Source organism: Capsicum annuum, chromosome 8 (genome assembly GCF_002878395.1).
Source record: "Capsicum annuum cultivar UCD-10X-F1 chromosome 8, UCD10Xv1.1, whole genome shotgun sequence".
Taxonomy (NCBI): domain Eukaryota; kingdom Viridiplantae; phylum Streptophyta; class Magnoliopsida; order Solanales; family Solanaceae; genus Capsicum; species Capsicum annuum.
Window position 1 is genome coordinate 12582572 of NC_061118.1, and position 22773 is coordinate 12605344.

The 22773-nt window shown below is 29.8% G+C and overlaps 1 pseudogene; it reads left to right on the plus strand.

Annotated features, from left to right (window-relative positions):
• Positions 1 to 7912: 7912 nt before the first annotated feature.
• LOC107879112 overlaps positions 7913 to 22773 on the plus strand; it is a 58434-nt pseudogene continuing 43573 nt past the window's right edge.

Sequence of the window (22773 nt, forward strand, 5' to 3'; positions counted from 1 at the left end):
TCTGAACAGCAAAGGCTCTTTCTCAACTAGCACAGCCTACCACCATCTTGCTTACGCAAGGGTCAGCATTCTAAAAGACCACCCTATGTCTCAAGGTAATGATTTTAATTGGGTCTAGAAGCTTCCTATTCCTCATAAGCTCAAATTCTTTTTCTGGCCCCTTCACCATGATAGGCTTCCCTCTAGCCTCAACCTTTTTGAAAGGGGGATTAATTTCAACTTCCATTGCTACTCCTGCCCCAATATTATTAAAAACACCAACCATATCTTTTATGAGTGCCCCAATGCTGCTATTTTTTGGACCAACCTAGTCTCCTATGCAAAAAATAATGCACTCATTACTCCTCAATCCTATAAGGTGTCAGCCTGGCCTAGTACATGGAAAATCATGAAGCACAAGGCTTTCGACCACCTTATCCTCCCGCACGAGATCATTCCTCAATGCCTTTGGGAAATTTAGAAATCCAGAAATAACAACCTGTTCAATCACATAAATGAGAAACCTTCATTAACCTAGGTTTATGCTGATACTGTCGAATTCAGCCACCTTCACCCCCAAAGGAGTAAAATACAACCCTCTGACAACTATCTCCATCAAGTGGATCCCCCCTCTCCCCCCCCCAAAACGGATCACTACAAGCTAAATATTGATGGTTCGTGTATGGGGAACTCAGAGAAATAGGGAATAGGTGGTGTTATTAGGAACCACAATGGGGAATGGATCATGGGTTTCTACCAAAACTTCTGCCTGTTGTTCTTACCAAAACTTCTCTCAAGAAAGGTCTTAATCTTGTTGTTCACCACAACCTGCTGCCTGTTGAAATTAACACTAATTCTGTGGAAATCTTAAACTGGCTAAAAAAAGGCAACAAATATTATGATGCTATAATTGATGTATGCAGGTCCAGGTTAGAAGAGGTAGGGGCACTAACAGTCCAACACTGCTATATGGAGCAAAATCAAGTTGCGGATAGGCTAGCTAAACAAGGAGCAACATTAAACTAACTAAATGAAGCCCATCTTTTCCTAGTTCCTCCAATGTATGCCCAACAACAGCTATGGGCAGACATGATGGAAACTTTTTTTGAAAGATCTGTTAGGTTTAGTGGTCAAACTCTTGTTGAGCCAAGTATCTTCTCTTTTGCTATTAACCTAGGCTGATTAACCTGGTTTTGTATCTATAAACCTTATATTTTATGCCTTTTAATATAGTTGCTCCTTTCTAACCAAAACAAATGTTGCTCTTTTATTTTAATTTTAAAATAAAAATAAATAGCTAAGCTATTTACTGCTACTAATCTCTTTTGTAAAATGTCACTCCGTGGCCTCATCCTCACCCATGAACAAATAGGAAGCACCAATCAAGCATAAACACACCCACGCGGTGGCCCAAAAGATAACCAAATCCTTGCTCCTCCTTTACCTTTATTCTAATTTTTTTTCCTGCCTGAAAGGACCCTGACATTAGTTTGTCACACTGAAGCATCTCTCTCAAGGATTCTCTCTCTAAGTTTTTGTGGAATAGGAGTTACTGTTAGTGTTGTGTACTGCTCCTTTCTTTGTGTACCATCTTTCCCATTGCCTTGAATCTTCTCACTACTAATGATATCTGATTAGAGGTAATATTTCCTTTTCTACTCTTTCTTCATGAAAACACTGCTATATTTATAAAATTATTATCATGCTTAAAAAAATGGACTTTTAATATGAAATTCATCTTATAGCAAACAACTTCCAGTTTTTGCCCTAGGAATAGTTCTTTTTATTTTTAGGAAATCTGAATTTCTAATTAATATCATATACTAGTCGGACTATTAGAACCCTAAGGGGTCGTTTGATGTAAGCTACTAAGTAGCCGTTTGGTCATGAAATTATTTACATTTTTTTTGAAAAATTATTTAACTTTAGTGAAAAAAATGTGAAAATAAGATGTGTTTGACCATGGAAATTTCAAATACAATTCTGGAATTGTATTTGGAAATACTTGTTTTCACTTTTTTCATTCATACTTCTCTCATAAAATGTCAAAAACAACTTTAATTTATATTCATGGTCAAACACAACTCCAACTTCAATTTCAATTCTAACTCCAACACCAGAAAATTATAATTTTCATGGCCAAAGAGGGCCTAAATAAAATAATCCCAAGATAAAATAATATTGCTGGGATAATATTTTTGGAGCTATGTTTGGTTGTGAAATTCGGGATAACTTATCTTGGGATTAATAAATAGTAACGGGATAAGTTATTCCACCCAAGGGATGGTATAAATAATTCCACCATAATTTACCGTGGTATAAAGTCATAAATTTATAAAACGGAAAAGGCTCCAAAATACCCCTAAACTATTCGAAATAGCTCAAAAATGCCCTTCATTAGATTTTTTGCTCAAAAATACCCCTCCGCCAAATATTTGGCTCAAAAATACCCCTCCCTCTAACGAAATTCGGAAAAGAATCAAAAATACCCCTGAACTATCTGAAATGGGTCAAAAATACCCCTCCCTTAACGAAATTAAATTATTTTGATTATTTCATTAATTTAAATAAAGTTCATCATTTAATTTATATTTCGTTAATTTCTTTAAGTGAAAATTTATATTTCGTTAATTTATATTTTATTAATTTCTTTAAAGATTAAAAAGATATAAAGTGAAAATACCTTTTTAGAATAAATTTATTTTTATTTTCGAAATCAAATTAAACCAATTAATATTATAATTAAAATACCTTTTTTCATTATCTTATTTTTAAAATTAAAAAAAATACTTTTATGTTAAAAAAAAATAAAAGTATTAGGGTTAAAAAGTTAAAGTTAGGGTTTAATTCAATCGAAATAATTTAATTTCGTTAAGGAGAGGGGTATTTTTGAGCCAAATATTTAACAGAGGAGTATTTAACGAAATTAAATTATTTCAATTATTTTGTTAATTTATATAAAGTTCATCATTTAATTTATATTTCGGTAATTTCTTTAAGTGAAAATTTATATTTCATTAATTTCTTTAAAGATTAAAAAGATGTAAAGTAAAAATACCTGTTTAGAATAAATGTACGTTTATTTTCCAAATCAAATTCAACCAATTTATATTATAATTCAAATACTTTTTTTCAATATCTTATTTTAAAACTAAAAAAATATTTTTATGTAAAAAATTAAAGTATTAGGATTAAAAAGTTAAAGTTAGGGTTTAATTCAATCGAAATAATTTAATTTCGTTAAGGGGAGGGGTATTTTTGAGCCAAATATTTAACAGAGGGGTATTTAACGAAATTAAATTATTTCGATTATTTCGTTAATTTATATAAAGTTCATCATTTAATTTTTATTTCATTAATTTCTTTAAGTGAAAAGTTATATTTTATTAATTTCATTAATTTATATTCGTTAATTTCTTTAAAGATCAAAAATATGTAAAGTGAAAATACCTCTTTAGAATAAATGTATGTTTATTTTTCAAATCAAATTCGACCAATTTATATTATTCAAATACATTTTTTCATTATCTTATTTTTAAAATTAAAAAAATACTTTTATGTAAAAAAAAATTAAAGTATTAGGATTAAAAAGTTAAAGTTAGGGTTTAACTCAATCGAAATAATTTAATTTCATTAAGGGGAGGGGTATTTTCGTGCCAAATATTTAACAGAGGGGTATTTAATGAAATTAAATTATTTTTATTATTTCATTAATTTATATAAAGTTCATCATTTAATTTTTATTTCATTAATTTCTTTAAGTGAAAAGTTATATTTTGTTAATTTCATTAATTTAGATTTCGTTAATTTCTTTAAAGATCAAAAATATGTAAAGTGAAAATACCTCTTTAGAATAAATGTATGTTTATTTTTCAAATCAAATTCAACCAATTTATATTATAATTCAAATACATTTTTCATTATCTTATTTTTAAAATTAAAAAAATACTTTTATGTAAAAAAAATTAAAGTTTTAGGGTTAAAAAGTTAAATTTAAGGTTTAATTCAATCGAAATAATTTAATTTCGTTAAGGGGAGGGGTATTTTTTAGGCAAATATTTAATAGAGGGGTATTTTTAATCCATTTCAGATAGTTCAGGGATAATTTTGATCCCTTTCCGAATTTCGTTAGAGGGAGGGGTATTTTTGAGTCAAATATTTAACGGAGGGGTATTTTTTAGCCAAAAATCTAACGAGGGACATTTTTGAGCTATTTCAGATAGTTTAGAGGTATTTTTGAGCCTTTTTTGTTTATAAAATTACCCGTCAAACCTTTTAATTATCACTTTTATTATATATATATATATATATATATATATATATATATATATATAGCACAAATAACATTTGGAGTGTCAATCAAATTTTTATTAATATAAATTTTTAAATAGTTTAAGTTGTTAATCATTGTAATTATAGTACCTTTTACATAATTATCAAACAATTTATGTTATTCGCTTTTTCCCAATTTTTAATTTAGAGAGTCAATCAAATGTTTACTAATATATATTTTAAATATTTTAAGTTGTTAATCGTTGTGATTTATAACATCTTTTAATGTAAATTCAAAAAATTTATATTATTTGTTTTATCACAACTTATGTGACACTATTAGAATTTCGAAAGTCAATCATATTTTTTACTATATGTTTTAAAATATTATAAGATGCTAATATTTATGACTTATAATTATTATTTTTGCATAATTTTTAAATATATAATATTCTTTCAAAATAAAATAAATAAAGTAAAATAAATAAAGTACTGGATTTTCAAAACATGTTAAATTCAAAAATATCACTTGGATCAACAAATTACTAATTGAGAAAATGGTCTATTACCGCCCAGCCTTTAGTCGAAATCCTAACTACACACTTAACCTTTAAAGGAAACCTATTACCCCCCAAACTTTTTTTTACCAAATTTATTCCCCCCCCCCCCCCCAATTACTGACCTGTCAACATAAACCAATTAATAAGGCAACCGTTCATTTCACACGCCTGGGCCCACGCCAATATTCTCATTTTTCTTTATAAAAATTATCTCATCTCCATTCTCTTTCAACCTTTCATTTTCAAGAAAAAAATTTCATCTTTCTCTCTCCTCTCTCTTAACACCACGTTTGGATCTTCTCTCTTTTTTTTTTTTGGAGATTGGTGTTGTAATTTAAATTTTGGTTGTGGATTTGCAAACTTTTGGAGCTCCATCGAGGAGAAAATATTAGGAAACAGATTCATTTTTGCCGGAACAACTTCGGATTTTCTCAAGTTATTCTTGAGTTGCTTTCTTTGCTACTTCTACTGAAACTAACAACTGATCCTTGAGCTTTGTTACTTGGATCCTATGAAAAAAACATAAGTGAAGAAGACGACGTCTACTGCAAAGTTTAGATCTTTTGGTTAATTTTCATTTGTTGAAAGTTGAAAAACAAATTTTTTTGGGTGTCTTGTATTGATGCACATATTGAAACAATGATAGAAATTTTAGAAAATTCGGAAAGTCGAGGTGATAAATAATTGAAATAATTTCTCTTCATTGTCGATGGTGGAGGCAATAATTTTGAAGAACTTGTAGCGGTAATTTTGAAAAGAGGCGAAAAAGATGATGGACGAACGATGCTATTGAAAATTCACAAAAAAAAATTTGAGAAGATGATGGTGTAGATTCGATTATTGAAGGAAAATGGCAACAAAGAAGATGAAGAAAAGGACGTCATTGATGAATTTATTTTTAGAGCTTTTTTAGAACAATGAAAGGAGAAAATGCTTTATTTGTTAATGATAAAAGAAAGAGTTCTCTGATAAAAGAAGACACATAGATAATCCATAGATTAAAATGATTGTTTATGCACTTGGTACGTGGAGAGTTCGATTCTTGCTTCTTCTAATTTTGCTTTTCTGAACTCTGTTGCGTCTTGTATAATTTGGAGTAATGAATCATGTATAATTTTCTCCATTTCACTTCATTGATGGCTTTAGCCTTACATTTTGAGTTCATTGTCAAGTTCTTGGATGAGAAAGATAATGAAATTTGAGATAAGGAGGATGAGGAATCAACATTAATGAATTCAACAAAGATGAGAAAGCTAATGAAATTGGAGATGAGGAAGATGAGAAATACCATTAACGAGTTCTTGGATTTTTCTGTTTTGAGAAAGAGAACAAGACAAAAAAAAAGTCTTTTATTAGTTGGAGAAGAAAATATTATTTAATAATTAAAAATAATGAAATGTATTATACATGTGACATTTAAAAATACCGATTTAGAATGATTGAAGCCTCGGCTGACGTGCCTATTGGAGATGTTCTCACCTCTCATGACAGCTCAACAATTGGAGGGGTACTAAATACAGTAAAAAAATGTTTAGAGGGGTAATGGGACTTTTGTAAATGTTGAGTGTGTAGTTGGGATTTCGACTAAAGGTTGGGGGATAATAGACCATTTTCTCAAACATGCAAACTATAAAATGCCAAAACTATTCCTGAATTTGTGTGACACAAATATAATTTAGATAATCAATCATATTTTTAATATGTTTTTAGATATTTTAAATTGTTAGCTATTGTAATTTATAATATTTTTTATGTAATTTTTAAATAATATATATTACTCTCCTTGTCAATTTTTTGTGGCATTGATTGTTAATTATATTCTTAAAATAATTTAAGTTTTTAATTATTATGATTTATAATATTTTTTATTCTCTTCTAATTTAAGTGGCACTAAAATAATTTCGATAGTCATCCAAATTTTATGATTGAAGTAGCGAAGTGGATATGTCCTAAATGGTTTATAATACCTAATTAGAAGTGATATAGCCAAATTACTTTTCAAAAATATTTGTGGAAAAAATTTAAATGAGTCTCATATAAGATTTCATGTTAATTTAAAACATCAAGAACTAATTTATCCGTTGATGTCAATTTTATTTTTTATTAAATATTATTAAATTTTTAATACCTAAATGACTTATAATAAATAAATAATTAGGGGTGATATAGTAAAATTACGGTTGAAGCAGCTTAAGCAGACATGTCATAAATGTCTTAATTTCTTATATGTAAATAACTTACAATAATTAATTAGGGGTAATATAATAAAATCATGGAGCAAAAATACTTGTGAAAAAAATTTAAATGAGTCTTATATAAGATGTCCTATTAATTTAAAACATCAACAATTAATTTATCATTTATACCTATTTTATTATTTATTAAATATTATTATTATTATATATATAACGTTTGATTTTGATAGTCGTCACATCATTTTTTTTGTTAATTTTATTCCTACTTTAAATTTTAATTATTCTACAATTTTTTATATATGTTTTGGTAAATTTAAACAATTATATGGGCTTATTAAATGCTACAAAAGTTATGAGTCATACAAAAATGTTAGTGACACCATAAAAACTATTTATAAAATCAAATTCAAAATTGATGTAAGGATTTATTGTCTTTCTATTTTTTAGTTATTAATCTTACTTCAAATTTTCATTTTTCCTAATAAATTTATCATGGACAAGTAATTAAAGTATCTTGACATTTCTTTCTAACGTAGTACATGCTTGATTATTAAATAAAATATTATTTTTTATATATAGTTAAGCATGTTTGAAAATTTAATATTTTAAAAAAATAAAATTCAATTTTTCAAATATTAATGATACTAAATAATTTAAAATGAGAGTAATTTTTTTCACATTTTTTGATGATGAATATTTTTTTTAAAAATGAGATTAGCAATATTTTATAAAATTTATGACAAAATAAGTATTTTAACATAAAATATTAAGTTAAATAAGGTGAAAGGTATTTTTGTAAACAAATTATCTATTCTTAGAAAAAATATAATGCATATAATTTTTAGTACCGTCTAAACAAACGACCCCTAATTGATTAACATATCATAACTTTCTTTTTCTATTCAAGTGAACAATTAGTACCATATTACTCTATTTCAGAACAAGTGATGAAAACCAATAACAAATTAAAAAGAATCTGATATTTTTGTAATAAAACTTAAACTGCTTCCTAGAGGAATTGTATTTAGGGCCCCTCATTTTTGCTTGGTGAATTGCAATGGTGCATCCGTACAGGTGAATTAGGTGCACTATAGAATATACATATCAGATTTCTGATTTGCGATAACATTATTGCTGGGTTTTGGTATTTCGTTGATTTGAACTCTTCGTTTCAGAAAGTTAGTTGATGGAAATTCTATCTTGCCATTCTACATCATTTTATTACATTGAAAACGTTAATGGGAAAGCTACTGGGTGTCTAAGTTCAAGTTAGGCAAAGTTTTTCATTCAAAAAGAGAAACAAATGTGTTATGCTCACCAAATTGGGGGGTTAGAAGGGGGTTAGATACCTAACGTATAATTTCATATTGGTTAAATGCTTTATCATAACATTTCTTTGTTATTTGTTTTAATCTTATTAATTCTTCTACATTACTCTTAAGGAATTTTATATGTTCCATATTTTTTGTTTTTGTGTATTCAATTAAATTCTTTTTGATTAGTATTTCTATTAATCTTGTTTCTTCTATATCTTTTCTCCAATATTCTAAGTATTCGTAGTTTATCATTTTAATCTAAGTAATACTAATCTGAATAATAATGTCTATCATCATATAAATCTATGTCTTCTAACTCGTATTCTATCCATTCTAGATTTAATAACTCTTCATCCTCAAAATCAAATATCTTTTCCCATATAAGTTTCTTTGTATCTATTATTTCTATATCCTTAAGTACATACAAAACAAGTATCTTAAATTTATTTATCATCTCCTTCGATAAGTAGGTTGTCATTTTCATATGATGCTTAGTTCCAAAGTATTTCTTCCAATCATATACATAATAAATAATGATCATCTTAGATTAATATATACTAGATTATTCTTAAATAACTATGTCCCTCTGTTACTATTAGCATGGTACGTTCAGATACTTTTTTCCTAAACAGCGCCTCAACTCTGGTTACTACCCAATCACGGCTTCTCTGCCTTACCGGTTTCACCTTTAGGATGGCATAGTTCTGGGAACTTTCTCCTTGTCCTCTTTGCTAATAAACTTTGCAACATATTATTCTTTGAATAATTCCACTATATAGTAACTAATATGAACTTATTTTATCATATCATGATTGTTAGGAATTAATGGACTTAGTTATTCATAATCATAAATGAAAATACCTGTTCTTGTAGATTTGATAATTATGAGCTTTGATCATCCATATCTGAGTATAAAACTTAATATCTTATTGGATATTTGAGAGAATTATTAATTGTTTACAAGGAAGGCTTGCTCTCCATAGAAAGACTTGCCTTAGATTGCCGAATGGCCTGCCTATTTATAATCTAAAAGAGCATAAACTATTCTTACTTTACATTTGTCCTCTTTTTATAAAAAGTAAAAATAACTTTACAAAATGTGCTGAAAAACTAAGCAATAATTAATGTACATGTCTCTTTCGAAACTTTTTATCTTGTTGGGGAATCTTCTTTATTTTCTCATTGGACCGTCCTTTTTTATGTCTCTTTCTATCTTTTGTTGTTTTATCTTTCAGCTGGCTTTTTTCATCCCTATCTTCTTGGTTGATTTTCCTCCGTTTATTGTAGTTGTCTCTATCTTCTTTGTCATTGGTCCTTTTGTATTTACCTTGATTGATTCTTTTATTCTAGTTGGACTTCTGGGATAACATTATCTTCTCTATTGCATCTTGAACATAGGTTATCTGGGTATTTTTTTCCTATTAGCTTACAGTATCTGGTCAATAATTCTTTTGAAATGAATCCTTTCTTAATTGCTCTTGTAGTTGGTTATCTTTTTGGGTTAAGTAATGTCATTATCCACCTCTGAACTTTTTCCATATCTGACTGTCTTAGTTCTCTTGAATTTGAATAAATCATTAACAGGTCTCTTGAATAATAGCTCCTTATCGGGTTTCCATTGAGATAATTATTTGCTAGTTCTTGAATAATCGTAGATATTCCAATAATTCGCTTGTTTGCGTAGAAATCTGGTATCTTTACTTGAGGTATTTCTAGTTTCTATCCAATGTCTTCTGGTATGATCATATCTCTGCTCAATTCAATTTTTATAATTTGTATAACTGGTTTGATTTCATCATATAATATTTCTGCTAACGCAGTATAAAACTTTATGAAAAAAAATTCCTTTGGTTATCTTTTTGTAGGTTATAAATGCTTTGTATATTTCTAGTATAACTGATAATTCACTTCCATCTTGGGTATATACGGTATTAAGTAATCCATAACTGAAACAAGTTTTAACTAGGTTTGTACTGGTCTTTGGGAGTGCAATTAGCTTGTTGTATCCTTGTAACTTTTAGGTTATATGATCTGTGGCTTTGGGTTTGAGGTTTAGGTAAGTTTGTATTTTGTGGATATTTTTTATATATGATCTGGTTATTTGGTTATAAGCTTTTTTATCTTGGTTTAAACTTTCTAAATATGTAGTAGTTTGTGGGGGTACAAATAAAGATTTTTTTGTATTTTTGATATAAATGGTTTATCAAATGTCTTGTTCAGGTTCAATCCTTGTTTATTAACTACTTTGCTTGTACCTACAGCTGTAGATTAATAAAGGTTATGGTTTTTATGGAGTATCCCAACGTCTCCTTTTAGCTTTGGATTTTTTATGTCTTTCGATCGACATAGCTCTGCATTTTTATAGTCATGCTGCTGACTTATAGCTTTAGACTTTAGTTTATCTCCATTAGTCTTTAGATTTTCTACCTCATTGCCTATACTGTCCACTTTTAGTGAAAGTGTGGTTAGGGTTTTGAGTATTTCTTCTAGTGTATCTTTTTTAGTTATATCAGTCGGTATACCTTTGTCTTGATAAGTAGTCTGCAATAACATTCTTGTTAGTACTAATTATTTCAACTATAAATGTAAAATTTAATATATTTAATACCAATCTCCATATTTCTTTTGTTGTAACTGAATTTTGTATTTTCCTAGTTAGCCACCATCGCATCTGTGTATTATCTTTTCGCACAATAAATTTGTTATAAACGATATATGGTTCAAATGCTAATAAACATTTATATAATGAACATAATTCTTTCCTATTTATTTTCCATTTTGTTTCTGTTTCATTAAATGTTCCTGAATAATACCTACAATGATGTTTGATTTTTTCATTCTCATATTTGTACTTCCTGAATAATACCTACAATGATGTTTGATTTTTTCATTCTCATATTTGTATTTGATTACTCCTCCGTAGCTGTACTCACTTGCATATGCTTCTACTATATATATAAAATTCTTGTTTTCATTTGAAAATTGTAATTTAGATAGTTTTTTACAAAGTATTTTTATTTTTTGTACTTGTTTTTTGTCTTCTTCATTGTAATTATATTCTACATCCTTTTTAAATTTTTTCTCTAGTGGTTTTAAATTTTCTGCTAGTTTTGGTATATATTCTCTTACTGGGTTTACTAATCCTAAGAATGATTGTAATTTCTTTTTTGTATCTAACTCTTCTTTTGAATTTATTATCTTTTGTGCTATATGATGTTACTCCAATTTTATCTATTTGTATTCCTAAGAATTCTATCTGATTTTTCATTATCTCTGCCCTTTTTCACTTAGGCTTATTCCTGAATTTTCTATTATACTTATAAATTGTTCTAATAATTTTAGATGTTCCTCTTTAGTTTTTGAATATAATAATATATCGTCTATGTATACTATACAATAAGGTAATTGTTTAAAATAGTTATCCATAAAATGTTGATACCTTCCTGGTGCATTTTAATATCCAAATGGTAGTACATTCCATTCATAAAAGTCTTGTGGTACTGTAAATGCAGTTAGCTTTTTAGATTCTTCTTCTAGTTTTAAGTGATAAAATCCGGACTTACAATCAAACTTGCTAAAATAGTTATATCCTTGTATTTGTGTAAGACTCCGAAAAGTTCCCTCGTGGTTAGAGCTTTCAAAACGAGTCACATGGAGCCTAACACTTAGAACTTTAGCTAAGTGGTCAACACTTAGTTTATTTTGAACCTTCAAACTTTGGGGAATTAATTCATGACCTTCCCGACATTCGTTTTTCAATTTTCAAGTTGTGTTATAATCGAAAAAGCTCATAGTACATATCGAATGAGTTTTGAAAATTTTTAGAACGCATAAGGCCGCATTTGGATTTCAAACTAGTAGCAAAAAACGCTACTTTTGCCCAGTTTTCAGCATTTCAGGGTCAACTTCCAACGATCATAACTTCCTATATTTAACGAACTGGGTGAGCTACTATATTTCAAATGAAAGCTCTTTGAGTCTTCTTTACAATGAAATTGGTTTCTTCCAATTTTATCATCGAAGTAAAAAGTTATGATCAATTTACTTCAGCATATCAAACAAGTGACTGAGGGACAAATGTGACTTTATTTGTTTCCTTAGGGGAATTTTGGTCATTTACCATCCCCCAATTGTGCTTTAAAATGGGATTCATCTTACATTGAACCAAAATTTGGTCATTTATCTGAAAATTCTCAAGAACCAAACACATGAGCTTCAACCAAGAATTCAAGATCTCAAAAAATTCAGCCGCAGGAATTCAAAAATAATTTAGGAATCATAATTCCCAAGTTGAGATCTTCAAGAAGCACCTATTATTTTACGAGTAGAGTTCCAGAATCGCAAGTTCATCTAAAGTCACAAATTTGAGGTATGTGGGGTTTGAATAAGAATAATCCTTCCGGTCTTGTGCCCAAGACTTGATTTTCATAAAGATTACTTAAATTTTTATGTTGAAGTTTATACCAATTTATCTTATTTTGAGTTTATGTAATTATCCATGAATTGAGTATTTGAAGGCATTATATTTTATCTTGATATGATTTGAGTTGAGATATAAATATTTTGATTTATATTTTCCTATTAAGAATTGAGGTTGTTAAATTTATTTGAAATGAGTATTGAGAATGAATTTACGGAATTTGTGATATGAATATTGAGTTGTTGAAATTATGATATTTATGTCATGAATTTATTCCCAATATTTTAATTGAGATAAGTGAAGACTTTTGAGATGATCGTTGAGTATGAAATTTAGATATGATTTTGATGTATTAAATCTTTATATTTTGGATTTTAAATATATGTGATGAAATTATAAGGAGATTTTGATCTCGAGTCGTGGACATGATTTTATAAGTATTTCCCAAAAGCAAAGATTGTTGTTTTGATATTGAACAAGTATGGAATTTGAGATGATATTTTGGAAGATGGAATCGTTATATTTATGTCAAGGTTGAAATTGGATTTTTATGATATTTCGATTTGGAGTTTTCCTTTATCAAATTATTTACGAGATTTGAATTGAAATTTATATCATGATTTTTGAGTCGAAAATAGAAATCCATAATTTATTATGATTCAATTATGAGAAATATGATTTTGCCTTCATTATAGGCCCTTGAGATTATTTTGAGGTGGATTTCCTAAATGAGACTGAGCTTGAGTACGAGAGTAGTATTTAGCACCGAGCGGGAGGTGTGGGTAAGCATACCCTACTTCCCTAGAACTACGTGCCACCATAGAATTGAGATTTGTAGGCTTAAGGCCAAGTTTGTGATCACTGAGTTGAGGTTATACTGCCTAGCAAGAGTATAACGCTCCTTCCCAACGTGGGGTTTCTTCCTTAGGAGGACAAAACGTTGGACTCCATGATAAGCTCACATGGTTTATGTCAGTTATAAGAAACTCCCATGGTGTATGTGTGTGTCTCTGCTCTATCTAAGATAAGTGTGTATGGTTTGAAAACTATGATTTGTGAGAAAGTTCCTTGTTTCCGAAAGATTGAAATGTTATGTTCTAAAGAGAGTTGTTTTAAGACTTGATTACTTTACAAGTTGAAACCGAGCAGAAAGTGAATTTGGAACTTATTGTAATGACTCACGTGATTTATTTTACATATATTATTCATCCATGATTTTGATGATTCAATTCGAGCTAAGTGAGTTATTTACATCAGCATGCATAATTTTATAAACTGTGATGATATTAAAATATTATTTTATATATGCATTGCACCCCCATATGCTTGGTACATTTCCATGGTACTGACCCACAAATTCGTATGTGGGCTACATTTTCTCGGAATGTAGGTAAAAGGTATAGTATGCACCTTCAGATCCAATCAGTTTGTGGTATCTAGTCAGCAAGTGATGAGTCCTTTTGATTCAAGGGCTTGGGTCAGTTATGCAGAACTAATAGTGTTGTATTTTCTTTATTCGGTCGTATTGAGTTGGGATAGTCGGGAGTCATGACCTGGCTACCTATAGTCAATACTAGTAGAGGCTTCATAGACAGTCAGTAGAAGTTGATGTATTCCATTTTAGTTTTGGTTGTAAAGGCAGAATTGTAATCATGTAAATTCAGTTTTATATCAATCAGATTCAGAAAAAAGTTATTTTCCGCAGATTTGTGTTGATTTATACTTTTTATTTAGTTACTTATGAGTTATGCCACTAGAAGGGTTAGCTTGGGGTCACTTGTGACCCTAAGCACCGTATGGTATCTCAGGACCCGATTTCAGGGCGTTACAAACTTGGTATCAGAGCGTAGAGTTCAAGTGTCCTAGGGTGTCTGTGAAGCCGTGTCAAGTAGAGTCTTGCGGAACGGTATGGAGATGTCTGTACTTTTCTTTAGAGGCTACGAGGCATTTAGGAAATGTTTCCATTGTTTTAAGTCTCAGATCGTACTACAAAAAAAATTCTCTAAGAAACTTATACAAATTCTCATCTTACTCTATTCAGGCCATCTCCGCCTTATTTTCAAGATATCAAAAACAGTCAAGCTCGAATCTTTATTGATAATGCTTTCTTGGATATTCTCCACAGATAGTCCTGGAATTATAAGAGAGCTAGAAAGTACCCCCTCAGCACTTTGAGTTTCAAAGATTGAAGTGGTTTATTTGTGATTCATAAAATTCATGCACTAAGACCAAGTCAGATGTTCTTTCATATTCCTCCTTATAATTCATAATGATAATCTATACTTCCTTATCTATGTATTATTCTTGAGATAGCATGATCAACAAGTTCCAGTTCCTCTCTTGATAATGCTTTTAGATTCACTAGCGAGAAGTTTCAAAAGTTTCATAAAGCGGCTTGAGAAGAGCCTTCTAGTGTGTTATAAGTCCCTCAAATTTAAAGTTATACCCTTATTTTTATGAGTTTCTCAGTTAAGAAAGAATAAGACATGTATTCTTAGATCATTGAATATTTTGTGTTAAGTTTCTATATCTTGTAACCTTGTTATTATTGTTTTGCTAAAAACCAAAGTCTAGTAAAGCCGTTTGAGGCCTATTTCGATTCACTAGAATAGTTTCTTCGTGATTCATCATATTTTTTTTTCAAAACTCAAAATCAAAGTTTAGTAAAGCCGTGTGAGGCCTATTTTGATTCACTAGCAACTTATTGTTCATCTTGTTATGCTTGTGTTGGTTGAAAGAATGGGTTTAGAGGTGTAGTGACAAAAAAAATGGTAAGGGCGATTTATTGAATATAAGTATAGCTGAATCTTTTGGCATGAGAATGAGTCAGTAATGCAGTGATATGTCCTGGTGTGTTAGTTTAGTATAAAGTAGAGAAGGAGTTATTATTTAGGGTGAATTATTGAATGCTTAAAGTATGAAGAGAGTTGTTGACAGGTTTTTTGTGCAAGAAAAGTATAGGTTATTGATGAAGGTACTTGGTGGATGAGTGTTGTTAATTTAGGCATCCCTGAGATTGCAAAAAAGGGAGTTAGTTGAAACTTATAGAGATATGAAAGAAGTTAGGTGTATAGATGAGTGAATAGTAATAATGTGTAGAAGGAGGATGTGTTGATGGATTGTAAATATGATAGACCATAGGATTACAATTGATTATTATTGTTATGAGGTCTTAGAAGACTAGTGTTTTTCGAATGATTGGCATGTAAGAATAATTGTGAAGATTGTGGTTAATCATAGCTAGAACAAGATACTAAGTTTGAATAGTAGATGGTGATCAAGGTGAGTATAATGATTGATGTGTTGTGAATGTTAGCTGTACAAAAGGTGAACTAGTAGGATTGAATAGTGTATACAAGAATTTAAGTTTGTTGTTTTGGGATTTTGTGAGATGATAATTGTAGAAACGAAAGAAAGTTTAGTATATTCTATGGGAGTTCAGTGGTCATGTGTATTATTATATCCAATACCCTAAAGTGATTGAAGTTCATTTTAGAGTTTATTAAGTGGTTCATGGACTTAATGATGATTGCTTAAATCTAAGGGGGAGATGATAGAACAAGAAACCAAGTCGGGATCTCAAATTCTTGTAGTAGTGCCAGTATGTGTAGGAATGATGTAAGGGGAGAGGATTCCTAACCCGTTCTCTTGTCAGTGCATGTATTCAAGAAATCAATTCATTTTATATCATTTAATTCAAGTATTCATGCTTCCCACGTGGTTGATAAAATGCCTTCAAGAATTATCTTTGAACAAAGGATTACATATCATGTTAAACTAGTTTCAAGATAAATCCCCAAGTTATGAATTTTGCTATATCCAATTTCAATAGAATTTCATGTAAATCACCAATTCATGATTTGCTCTATGTATTATCCTTTATGCCCCAAAAATTTGAATTTTACAAAGGATTACATGACTTACAAGTTGGGTTTATGCCAAAATTATCATGTGTTGAGTTTATAAAGTTATAAGTGATTTAAGCCTTGAATTACATGACTATTTTCATATATCTATCCATATAAAGTGATTTTCTAGATTTTTCTCAATTAAGTTTAAGCATGATATTGAGATTATTGATCTTATTATTTTGATGGTATTGAAGTATTTTCAAGAAGAATGTTGAGCATGTTGTTTTGCTATGAATTTAAATGTTTACACATGAAGTGTAAATTGGGATTCATACCTATTATCACTATTTACAAGATTATGAATTTTGAGAGACTTTGAATATAAATTTCATGAGTTTGTTCATATTTTCATGCACATTTCTGAGATTTTCAGATTTTAAGATGAACTATGAATGTTTATGTTATCAAGGATAAATTTTGAGATGTTTTGGCACAAGTTTGAAGCATGGGCTTTAAGCGCTAAGATTGAGTTTTGATATTTCAAGAAGCTTGTATTTTTTTTTTACATACTTTGATACCCTATTCCTAAGGCCTCGGTAAAGAGAGTCAAGTTATTTACAGTATCCCTTTAATTTTTTAGGTCTCCATATTCTAATCTTTCAGTGACTTTTTCATTTAATCGAGATGATGATGATGAGCAGTTTTCTAGATGGGAAAGAGTAAATATTTCTTGTTGATGAAAGATGGTCGTGTGCTTATTTTAGCTAAGTTGGTAAATATGAAGTAAGATCGAGGCCAAGTCTTCGAGACATGTCATGGTTAGTTGAAGTTTTATGCGTTATGTAAGTCCATAAGTTTGAAAGAATTTTGAGGTGACATTTTGAGTATGGCTGGGTTAGTCGAGAATATTTTATGTGTATCATCTTAAGAATTGAGTAATGCATAGAAGTTGTTATAAGTAAGGTGTTAGGGAATATGAGAAAAATACTTTATAAGTGTCTGTTTAGAGGTGCGTATGTGGGTATAAAGGTAGGCTTGAATGTTATATTTGTATATATATAGAAGGGTGCATTGCACATTAGTAAATGTCTAGTACGAGGTTGAGTGTGGTTGTTGGAGTGGTAATGAGAATTTTTCAAGAGATGAGAAGTTGTGAAATGCAGGGTGTGTTGAATTCATGATTCAAACTAGTAATATAGTGTTATGTGGTGTATCTTGTGACTTCGAGATTAGGATTGAACATGGTGATAAGATTTTGTTCCGACTAGACATGAGTAGATGGAAATATCAACGACCATGTGAGAATTAGAAGATGAACCAATGATTATGGTGTTTAAGGGAAGGGAATAGTTGAGAGATTATTTTAGAAGTGTGTAGTTTTAAAGTAAGGTGTTGTGAGGCCTAAAGTTCAGAAATTATATCCCAGTGTATGATTCAGTTTCAGCATCCAGTAATCCAATTTAACAATCAAACAAATAGATTCCTTTAGGTTTTCATTTTCCGAACTAGTCTAGTCTTACTACCTAAAGTTTCATAAGTACGGTCATTCTAGAAAATAGTTGTTGACACCCATGAAAATTGTGAATTCAGCTCAGTATATGTATCAGGTATCAGTTTCAGAATTCGGACATCTAGTCATGATTCAGTTCATAAGTATTCACTGAACGATCTTTATTTTCCAAATATTCCATCTCAGGCAATGTGATACTCAGTGCGTAATATTAGCCTCAATTTTTCTCATGATTTAAGCCTGCATAAACTATTACTTCATTGTCTATAAGTATAATCGCACCTTGTGCACATTAAGCGAATTCTGAACTCTCAGCATGAGTCAGCTTTTTATGATAAGTAAAGGCAGTCAGCTCAGACTCAATCGAAGATAATAGCCTTCCCTCATTCATCTCCTCTCTAATCAAAGATTCAGCTATATAGCTATTCTTATCATGAGTAAATATATTCATCAAAGTGTAACAAAGTTGAGAAGGATATAGGTCCGGTTAAGCAAGTTATTTCAACTTTGCATCCTTAGTTTCTCGGTATCCTTAGCCTGTCTAGCGTCATTCAAGGATGAATGTTCCCAAGGGGGAGATATTGTAAGACCCCGCAAAGTTCCCTCGTGGTTAGAGCTTTCAAAACCAGTCACATGGAGCCTAACACTTAGAACTTTAGCTAAGTGTTCAACACTTAGTTTATTTTGAACCTTCAAACTTCGGGGAATTAATTCATGACCTTACCGACATCCGTTTTTCAATTTTCAAGTTGTGTTACGATCGATAAATCTCATAGTACATATTGGATGAGTTTCGGAATTTTTCAGAACGCATAAGGCCGCGTTTGGATTTCAAACCAGTAGCAAAAATGCTACTTTTGCCCAGTTTTCAGCATTTCAGGGTCAACTTCCAACAACCATAACTTCCTATATTTAACGAACTGGGTGAGCTACTATATATCAAATGAAAGCTCTTTGAGTCTTTTTTCCAATGAAATTAGTTTCATCCAATTTTATTATCGGAGTAAAAAATTATGATCAATTTACTTTAGCATATCAAACCAGTGACTGAGGGACAAATGTAACTTTATTTGTTTCCTTAGGGACATTTTGGTCATTTACCATCCCCAAATCATGCTTTAAAACGATATTCAGCTTACGTTGAACCAAAATTTGGTCATTTATCTGAAAATTCTCAAGAACCAAACACATAAGCTTCAACCAAGAATTCAAGATCTCTAAAGATTCAACCGCAGGAATTCAATAATAATTTAGGAATCATAATTCCCAAGTTGAGATCTTCAAGAAGCACCTATTATTTTACGAGTAGAGTTTCGGAATCGCAAGTTCATCCAAAGTCACAAATTTGAGGTATGTGGGATTTGAACAAGAATAATCTTTCCGATCTTGTGTCCAAAACTTGATTTTTATAAAGATTACGTAACTTTTTATGTTGAAGTGTATACCAATCTATCTTATTTTGAGTTTATGTAATTATCCATGAATTGAGTATTTGAAGGCATTATATTTTATCTTGATATGATTTGAGTTGAGATATACATATTTTGATTTATATTTTCCTATTAAGAATTGATGTTGTTAAATTTATTTGAAATGAGTATTGAGAATGAATTTACTGAATTTGTGATATGAATTTTGAGTTGTTGAAATTATGATATTTATGTTATGAATTTATTCCTAATATTTTAATTGAGATAAGTGAAGATTTTCGAGATGATTGTTGAGTATGAAATTTAGCTATGATTTTGATGTATTAAATCTTTATATTTTAGGTTTTAAATATATGTGATAAAATTATAAGGAGATTTTGATCTCGAGTCGTGGACATGATTTTATAAGTATTTCCCAAAAGCAAAGATTTTTTTTTTGATATTGAACAAGTATGGAATTTGAGATGATATTTTGGAAGATGAAATCGTTATATTTATGTCAAGGTTGAAATTGGATTTTTATGATATTACGATTTGGAGTTTTTCTTTATCAAATTATTTACCGAGATTTGAAGTGAAATTTATATCATGATTTTTGAGTTGAAAATAGGAATCCATAATTTATTATGATTCAATTATGAGAAATATGATTTGGCCTTCATTATAGGCCCTTGAGATTATTTTGAGGTGGATTTCCTAAATGAGACTGAGCTTGAGTATGGGAGTAGTATTTAGCATCGAGTGGAAGGTGTGGGTGAGCGTACCCTACTTTTCCAGAACTACGTGCCACCATAGGATTGAGATTTGTTGGCCTAAGGCCTAGTTTGTGATCACTGAGTTGAGGTTATACTCCCTGGCAAGAGTATGACGCTCCTTCCCAACGTAGGGTTTGTTCCTTAGGAGGATAAAACGTTGAAATCCATGATAAGCTCACATGGTTTATGTCGGTTATAAGAAACTCCCATGGTGTGTATGTGTCTCTGCTCTATCTAAGATAAGTGTTTATGGTTTGAAAACTATGATTTGTGAGAAAGTTCCTTGTTTCCGAAAGATTGAAATGTTATGTTCTAAAGAGAGTTGTTTTAAGACTTGATTACTTTACAAGTTGAAACCGAGCAGAAAGTGAATTTGGAACTTATTGTAATGACTCACGTGATTTATTTTACATGTATTATTCATCCATGATTTTGATGATTTAATTCGAGCTAAGTGAGTTATTTATATCAGCATGCATAATTTTATAAACTATGATGATATTAAGATATTATTTTATATATGCATTGCACGCCCATATGCTTGGTACATTTCCATTGTACTGACCCATTTATTCGTATGTGAGCTACATTTTCTTGGAATGTAGGTACAAGGTATAGTATACACCTTTAGATCGAGTCAGTTCGTGGTATCCAGTCAGTAGGTGATGAGTCCTTTTGATTCAAGGGCTTCGGTCAGTTATGCAGAACTAATAGTGTTGTATTTTCTTTATTCGGTCGTATTGAGTTGGGATAGTCGTGAGTCATGACCTGGCTACCTATAGTCAATACTAGTAGAGGCTTCATAGACAGTCAGTAGAAGTTGATGTATTCCGTTTCAGTTTTGGTTGTAAAGGCAGAATTGCAATCTTGTAAATTCAACTTTGTATCGATCAGATTCAGAAAAAAGTTATTTTTCACAGATTTGTATAGATTTATATTTTTTGTTCAGTTGCTTATGAGTTATGCCAGTAGAAGGGTTAGCTTGGGGTCACTTGTGACCCTAAACACCGTGTGACATCTCGGGACCCGATTTTGAGGTGTTATAATTTGTATTATTTTTAATATCTTGTTTGGTATTGGGTAATTATATGTTAAAGGTTTTGCATTTAGGTTTCTATAGTCAACAACCATCCTGCTTTTCCCTCTTTTCTGTTCACTATGTTTAGTTACTATAAATGCTGGGATAGTGTGTTTACTATTACTGATCTGTATATATTGTTTTACTAATAGTTCATCGATGTGTATTTTAAATTCCTTTAAATCATTAAAATTATATGTTAATGGTTTTTGAATTATTATACTATCTTTATTTACTAGTTCAATTTTTACAGCAGTTTTATGTTTTTCCCATCCTTTTAATGTATCTTCACTATATAGTTGTTTTAATTTATTTTTAATTATTTCTACCTTATTTATTGAAAATATGGTCATTTCGTCCTTATTTATTGAAAATATTATTAGTTCTATCGTATCTTCAGTGGTTTTTATATATTTAAATTTTTGCGTAATTTTTTAATTTCTTTTATCCTATCTATTTTCTTTCTTATTTTATTAGTAACTCTTTTTGCTCCAACCTTTTATTTACATGGTGTTGTAAACCACCAGTGTGTTTTAGTTATTATAAGCGTGTATAGTTTATCAAAGAATGACATTCCTAAAAGCATATCTTTTGATATTAGCTCATAATTATAAATTTCTTCTATTGTTAGTAGTTTATCCCATATTTGTATTTTTTACATTTCTAGCTTTATATGTAATTAGTCTTCATTCGTTATTAAATCCTTTAACTACTATTGGTGTTTTTAACTTATCCCATTTACTTTCTGGTAAACAGTTATATCTACATAGATTGGCTTCTGCTCCTGTATCTATCATAGGTGTATAATATCTATTATAATATCCTTATTTTATTATTTTCATAAGTACAAATATTTTCATATTAAAGATCTTTTTATTAATAATTTTTTCTTATTATATGTTATGGTTATTTGGGTGTGTTCTATATTGTATGGTCCTACTTGTTCCAACCATTTTATTCCTAATATTATAACTGCCTTTTGTGTTTCTTCTTTCACCTCAAATTCGAGTTTTACCCCCTTGACTCCTATTATAATTTCTTTTTTCGGTCGTATTTTTAATAATTATTAAGTTTCTTGGTAAATCTGAACATATATTATTATTAGTTTTGATTTCTTCAGTTTTTACTAAATGTCTTATTACATAATTTTCTTACTGTCCTGTGTTATTATTATTTAATATTAAATAATGAAGAAATCAAAACTAATAATAATATATGTTCAGATTTACCAAGAAACTTAATAATTATTAAAAATACGATCGAAAAGGAAATTATAATAGGAGTCAGGAGGATAAAAATCGAATTTGAGGTGAAAGAAGAAACACAAAAGGCAGATATAATATTAGGAATAGAATGGTTGGAACAAGTAAGACCATACAATATAGAACACACCCAAATAACCATAAC